Raw genomic sequence first — 7,500 nt, forward strand, 5'->3', positions numbered from 1 at the left:
ATATATAAATATATATATATGTATATACATATATACATATATATTATTTTCTGAACACACACACGTGTCTGCATGCGAAGCATAAACCAAGTGTAATGGGCATTCATACTTGGCAAGGTATAAATGTTTTAGTTTTGTTGCGTTTGAAAAGGCTATCAAGAATGTTCTAAGAAGATAGAAAAATGAATTTGTTTGTAACACAAACACCGTAGAAAATTCAAAAAGATATATGTAGTCCACGCCATGCAGAGGTGCACACATTCGAACAATGGCCTCGCTTAAAAGTGTGCGGGAAAAGAGGAAAAGAAGTAAAACGAACGAAAAAGAGAAACAAGAAAGAAGAAAACAAACAAAAATACAAAGCAAGGAAGAAGAAAACAAAGAACATAAAGATATCGAAAAAAACATGAAAAAACAGAACAATACAAAACGGAACACCAGGAAAAAAATATTGATAAATGAATAAAAAAATAAAAAAATAAAAAAATCTACATAACCACGGACATTGCCACTGGTTCTGCTGGGGAACTGAACAGCACGTGATCTACAGTTCACAGTGGAAACCTCGCGACAAAACACAGAAGAAACCACCGTCTCACAGCTAGAGTAAATCCTCTTAGTGCACCACTCAGCTGGTATGAGGAGCTGTCTGGAGGACTCGGGGGGGGGGGGGGGGGGGGGAGAAGAAGAGAAGAGAGAAAGGGAAAGAGAGAGAGAAAGAAGAGTAGAGAGAGAAGAGGATAGGAGGGAAGGAGGGAGAGAGAGGGGGAGTGAGAGATAGATAGATAGATAGAGAGAAACAGATAGATAGATAGACAGAAACTGACTGACTGACAGATAGATAGAGCGAGGAAGGGAGAGTGGAGGGGGGGGGGGCTTGGGTCCAACTAAGGCACGTGTTTCTTCCTCGACTGCCAAGCAAGGGGAGAAGCCATGGCACTCGACCACAACATCGCGAGCTTTCAAGCCAGCTGCGTTTTGCGAAGCACAAGTTATGAATATCCAACAGCTTCCGGTCCTCCAAACCCACCAATACCCCATCAACTTCCCTCCCCTTTGCCTCCACGCTCCTCCTCCCCCTCCATTTCCCCTCTCCCTGGCACCTCACTGCATTCCCCTTCCACTCCCTTCTCCCTGCCACCATATTGCATTCCCCTCCTCTTCCCTTCCACCTCCCCCGCTCTTTCCCCTTGCCACTACACTACCCCATATCTTCCTCCCTCCCTCTCCCCCTCCTCCTTCCCTCTCCCTCCCTCCCCTCCATTCCCCTACCCCTCCCTCCCTCCCTCTCCCCCTCCTCCTTCACTCTCTCCTACCTCCTTCCCTCTACCCTCCTCCATCCCTCCCTCCCTACCCCTCCTTCCCTCTCTCCCCTTCATTCCCCTACCCCTCCCTCCCTCCTTCCCCTCCATTCCCCTACCCCCCATCCCCCCGAGTGCCTGCCTCTTCCCCGACAGGGCTTTACGACCCGAGAATACCGAGAGCAGGAATATTTACGGAACAGCGCCTGACGGAGAGAGAGAGGAACGGGTGTGGAGTGGGGGGGGGGGGAGAGAGGTTTCGCGCGAGGATGAACGGGTGGGGAGTGGGGGAGTGTGGGGGGAGGGGGAGAAGAGGTTTCGCGTGGGGAGGAACTGCTGGGGAGGTGGGGGGGGGGGGAGAGAGGTTCCGCGCGGGGAGGAGAGAGAGAGAGAGAGAGATTTTGCGTGGGGAGGAACGAGTGGGGGAGTGGGGGGGGGGGAGGTTTCGCGTGGGGAGGAACTGCTGGGGAGAGAGAGGGAGAGAGAGAGAAGTTTCGGAGAGAGAGAGAGAGAGAGAGAGAGAGAGAGAGAGAGATTTTTGCGTGGGGAGGAACGAGTGGGGGAGTGGGGGGGGGAGAGGTTTCGCGTGGGGAGGAACTGCTGGGGAGTGGGGTGAGAGGTTTCGCACGGGGAGGAGAGAGAGAGAGAGAGGTTTTGCGTGCGGAGGAGCAGGGGAGAGGGGAGGGGAGGGGGGAGGGGGGGAGGCCTCGGATGGAGCAGAGCACCTCGGCCTCCACTCCGGACGTCGTTGGGTCGCTCTCCTCCAACTCTCCTCTCTGGTCTCACGTCCTCTCAGCCTTTCTCTCTTCGCCATCATCCGCTGCACTTGGTTCTCCTCTTCCTCCTCCCCGCTTCTCCTCTCGGTTCTCGCGTCTCTCCTCCCCCTCCCCCCTCCTCCTCGTTTCTCGCTTCTTTTCTCTTGTCTACACTCTCTCCTCTCCTCCCCCTCCTTCGGTTCTCGCTTCTCTTCTCTTGTATACCTTCTTCCTCTCCCTCCCCCTCCTCCTCAGTTCTCGCTTCTCTTCTCTTGTCTACCTTTCTCTCCTCTCCCTCCCCCCTCCTCCTCAGTTCTCGCTTCTCTTCTCTTGTATACCTTCTTCTCCTCTCCCTCCCCCCTCCTCCTCGGTTCTCGCTTCTCTTCTCTTGTATACCCTTTTCTCCTCTCCCTTTTCTTTCGTCTGGTTTATTCTCATCTCCTTTCGTGTGTTTTTTCAGCTTCGTTTCCATCTTTTTTCTTTCTTTCTTGCCACTCTGAACTGTCTCTAGCCTCCTCCCCGCCCATACTTGTGTTCATTTGCATGTTATTTCGCGTGTTCTTGAGCGTCTGTTATTTCGCGTGTGTTCTACTTGCCTTTTTTTGGGGCGTGTGCTATTTCGCGTGTTTTTTTTTCTTGAGCGTGTGTTCTTTTACATGTTCTTGAACGTGTTATTTCGCGTGTTCTTTTTGCATTCTCTTGAGCATCTCTTGAGCGTGTGTTTCTCTGTATGTTCTTGAGCGTCTGTTATTTCGTGTATGTTCGTTTTGCATTCTTTTGAGCGTGTGTTCTTTGTCATGTTCTTGAGCGTGTGTTCTTTGTCATGTTCTCGAACGTGTGCTATTTCGCATAAGTTTTTTTTCATGTTTTTGAGCGTGTGCTATTTCGCGTATGTTCTTTTCGCATTCCCTTGAGCGCGTGTCCCTCTGTATGTTCTTCCGCGTGTGTTCTTTTCCTTCCGTTCTCGCTCGCGTGTTCTCGATCCTCCTCGCCCGTTCCGCCGCGGCCAGATCGACGTCACCTTCAGATCCGGGTCTTGCGGGCGGCCTCAGATTATGCTCGAGTGTTATAACATTTGCATATCATTGTCCGAGTAAAGTTTTCTTGTGCATGATCTCTCGCAGAAAGAAAACCCGTAGAGGCTTTTTTTTCTTTTCTTTTTGTTCTCCTTTTCTTCTATGACGGTATTTTAGGTTTGGTTAGTTTTTTTTTGTTTTTTTTTCTCTCTTTTTCTTCTATGGCGGTATTTTAGGTTAGGTTAGTTTTTTTTAATCTCTTCTATGACAGTATTTTAGGTTCCGTCCGAGGCTTTTTTTTCGTCTCTTCTATGTCGGTATATTAGGTTTTCGTCGATATTTTTTCTTTTTTCTTTTGGTTTATATTCTCTTCTATAGGTATTTAGATTTCTGCGTCCTGTTTATATGAGGCGTCCTTGTGTTTGTCAGTGGTGTATTTGTGAGCGTGTGTTGTGTTTGTTTGTTTGTTTGCATTTGTGTGTGTGTGTGTGTGTTGTGTGTGTGTGTGTATGTGTGTATGTGTGTGTGTGGTGTTTGTATGTGTGTGTATGTGTGTAGGTTTGTGTTTACTATCGCGTTTGTGTGTGTTCGTACCTGTGTGCGTGTATTCTTCGCACCCATATATATACATCTAATCCACAGCGATTGTACGTATAAACACCCATACACACAAACACACACCCATCTCGCTAGTACGTACGTGCGTGTGCATAAACCAGACGAGAAGTGTGGCGAGTTGGGGGGGGGGGGGCTGGCGCTGAGTTGAGTGCGTGCGTGCATTATACATACATATCCTCCTCTCTTAGTTTATTTGTTCCTGTACAACTTGAACCCGGCCAGAAGTGCTCACCGCGGCCAGGATTTAGAATTTGCGGCTGTTTAACTTGATGTCTTTAAAGTCGTCACGACCATTACTTGCGGTGTCTTTGTTCCTCCTCCTTTGCCGCCGCCGCCGCCTTCGTCTTGGGAGAAGGAGGAGAGAGCGTCCGGGGCCTTCTTCCTCTTTCTCTCTCTCTTTCTATCTTTCTTTCTGCATCTTTTCTCTGGCTCTGTATCTGTTCTCTGGCTCTGTCTCTGCTTCTCTCTCTCTCTTTATCTGTTCTCTGTCTTCCTCTTTCTCTCTCTTTCTATCTTTCTTTCTCTCTTTCTTTCTGTATCTGTCTCTGTCTCTTTCTCTCTCTCTCTCTCTCTCCCTTACATTCTTCACTCTATTCTTTCTTCTCCTCTTTGTCCGTCTTTAATTTTCTCCTTCTGTACTTGACTCGCTCTCTTCATCTCTTTTCTGTATCCCTCTTTCATTTCCCTTTTCTCCATCTTCCGTGCCTCAGTTCCCCACTTTGATTTTTTTCCCTTCTGCTCTTATTTCTTCTTTCATTTCTTCTTCTTCCTCCCACTCCTCCTTTTCTTCTTTCTTTCTCGTCCTCCTACTTTCCCTTCTCGTCCTCCTGCTCCCCATCTTCTTTTTCTTTTTCTTCTTTTTTATTTATCATTCGTGTTCGATTTCTTCTTCTTTGTCTTCTTCTCCCTCTTCCTCTTTTGTCTTCTTCTTCCCTTTCTCCTCCCTTTTAATCTCATCCTTGCCTTGCTGCCCTCTCCTCTCATTTTTCTTCTTTTTATTTAATTTCTTCCTCTTCTTCCTCCTTTCTTCTATGACTTTTTTTCTTTCATCTCGCCTCTCTTACGTCTTCCTCTGTTCCTTTAATTTCTCTGTGTATTTCTTTGCCTTAACTACGCCCTATTTCTTGTTTCTTTATTGTTGTGTTCCAGCGTCTTTTCATTTATTAAACACGCACTCACTCACACACACACGCACTCACATACACAAGCACACACACACATACACACACACACACATACACATACACACACACACACACACACACACACACACACACACACACACACACACACACACACACATACACACACACACACACACACACACACACACACACACACACACATACACACACACATACACACAGACACACAGACACACACACACACACACACACACACATACACACAAACACACACACATAGGCACTAGCACTTGCACACACATATTTCTATCTGTCCGTCTACCCATTTATATACAGTATATATAAAGAGAAACATTTATATATATTTCCTTCTCCCTCTCTCTGTCTATTATCTCTCATCTTTCCCCGTTTACTGTCCGACACTCCCCTTCTTTCCCCTCTTACTCCCTCTCCCTCTTGCTCCTTCCTCCTCCCTCTTGCACCCCTCCCTCTCCCTCATCCCCTACACCCTCCTCCTCTTTCATCCCCCTCTCCCGATCCCTCCATCCTACACTTCCTCCCCTCTCCCTCACCCCCACTCCACATCCCTCCCTCTCCCCACCCCTCCCCATCCCCTCTACCCCTCTCCCCGTCCCTCTTTTCCCTACACCTCTCCCCATCCCTCTCTTCTATCCCCCTCCCTCCCTCTTCCTCATCCCTCCTCCCCATCCCTCCATCCCTCCCCTTCCTTCCCCCCTCTACCCACCAATCCATCCCCCTATACCCCTCTCCCTCATCCCTCCCCCCTCTCCTCATCCCTCTCCATCCCCCCTCTCCCCCATCCCTCCATCCTCCCTCTCCCCTTCTCCCCCTCCCTCTCCCTCCCTTCCCCCAATTCCTCAAGAAAAAAAAGGTCATATATGGATGTTCGTAAAGGAATGGTTTGAAGAGAGAATCATTTGTCAAGATAAAAGGATCATCTCGGGGGAACACAGAGCTAAGACTTGGGGAAATAAGCGCCTGTGTGAGACGATGTGTTCCGATAGCCCGCGCTGGAGGGAGAGGGCGGAGGATAGAGGCGAAAGGATAGGATAGAGAGAAAAGAGGATAAAGGCTAGAGGCGAAAGGATAGGATAGAGAGAAAAGAGGATGAAGGACAGAGGCGAAAGGATAGGATAGAGAGAAAAGAGGATAGAGGACAGAGGCGAAAGGATAGGATAGAGAGAAAAGAGGATGAAGGACAGAGGCGAAAGGATAGGATAGAGAGAAAAGAGGATAGAGGACAGAGGCAAAGGGATAGGATAGAGAGAAAAGAGGATGAAGGACAGAGGTAAAGGGATAGGATAGACAGAAAGAGGATGAGACGATAGAAGGACAGAGGATAGACGCGAAAAGAATAGAATATAGAAGAAGAAAATGAGGAGAAAGATAAAGGATAGACGCAAAAGGATAGAATATAGAGTTCGAATATCTCACGCTGGAGGAAGATGATAGAGGATAGAGGCAAAAGGGTAGAATATAAGAAAAGAGGAAGAGACGATAGAAGGATAACCGGAAAAGAAGATGGAGGATAGAATAGGAGGATAAAAGGATAAAAGAATAAATGATAAATAGAAAAGAAAATAGAAGGATAAGCGATAGAGGAAGAGGAAGAAAGAAAAATGAGAGAGAAAATGATAGAGCTGATAGAAGACAGAAGAGAAAGGATGGCCAGACAAGTACGAGGATAGACGGCAGAAGAATGGGACAGAAGAGAGAAAACATATATTAGAAAATGTAAGAAGAGGATAGAGCATGGAGGATATAAGACAAAAGCGAAAGAACAGAGGAGAGAGTAAAAGAAGGTATAGAAAAAGGGAGGATAGAGGAGATAAACAGCGGGATAGAAAAAGACGATAGTAGATAAAGAATAAAGTACAAAAGAATAAAGAAAGGAGAATAAACGCTAAACGAAAAAGAAAGAAGGCAGACAACACAAGAAAAAATAAATAAAGGAGAATAAACGATAGACGAAAAAGAAAGAAGAACACAGACGAAAAAATAACAAAAACAAATAAAGGAGAATAAACACTAAACGAAAAGAAAAGAAAAAGATAGACAACAATAGAAAAAAATGAGAATAAACACTAAATGAAAAAGAAGAAGAAGAAGAAGACAGACGACGAAAGAAAAGGAAAACGCTTATTCTCTCACTCGAGGAAAGATTGGGAAAGGAAACGGAAACTCACGCAGTTACGTAACATAAAACTGCATTTGGATAAGCGATTGTGTCTGAGTTACGTCGGTGTGCGCGTGGAGAAAACGTATACATAGAGCCGAGTACACATGCAAACTCATGAACAGACACAGATATACACACGATGACGCGTATAAGTACACACACACATGCTCATGAACAGACACAAATATACACACGACAACACATACAGGCACGCATACACGGATAATAACACACAAAAGCACACACACACACATGAACGTGCTCACACGCAGAAAATGATATAGCAAAAAAATGAATAGATAGATAGATAGATAGATAGATAGAGAAAGGGAGATAGAAAGATAAATGGAGAGACAGCTAGCTAGCTAGCTAGATATGGAGAGAGAGAGAGAGAGAGAGAGAGAGAGAGAGAGAGAGAGAGAGAGAGAGAGAGAGAGAGAGAGAGAGAGAGAGAGAGAGAGAGAG

At 46.4% G+C, this 7,500-nt stretch overlaps 1 protein-coding gene across 10 annotated transcripts in view; it reads right to left on the reverse strand.

Annotated features, from left to right (window-relative positions):
- The window catches only part of Rdl (Resistant to dieldrin), a 387,780-nt gene that overhangs the window by 229,802 nt on the left and 150,478 nt on the right, over positions 1–7,500 (reverse strand). The window lies entirely within an intron of this gene.

This window comes from Penaeus vannamei, chromosome 18 (genome assembly GCF_042767895.1).
Source record: "Penaeus vannamei isolate JL-2024 chromosome 18, ASM4276789v1, whole genome shotgun sequence".
Classification (NCBI taxonomy): Eukaryota; Metazoa; Arthropoda; class Malacostraca; order Decapoda; family Penaeidae; genus Penaeus; species Penaeus vannamei.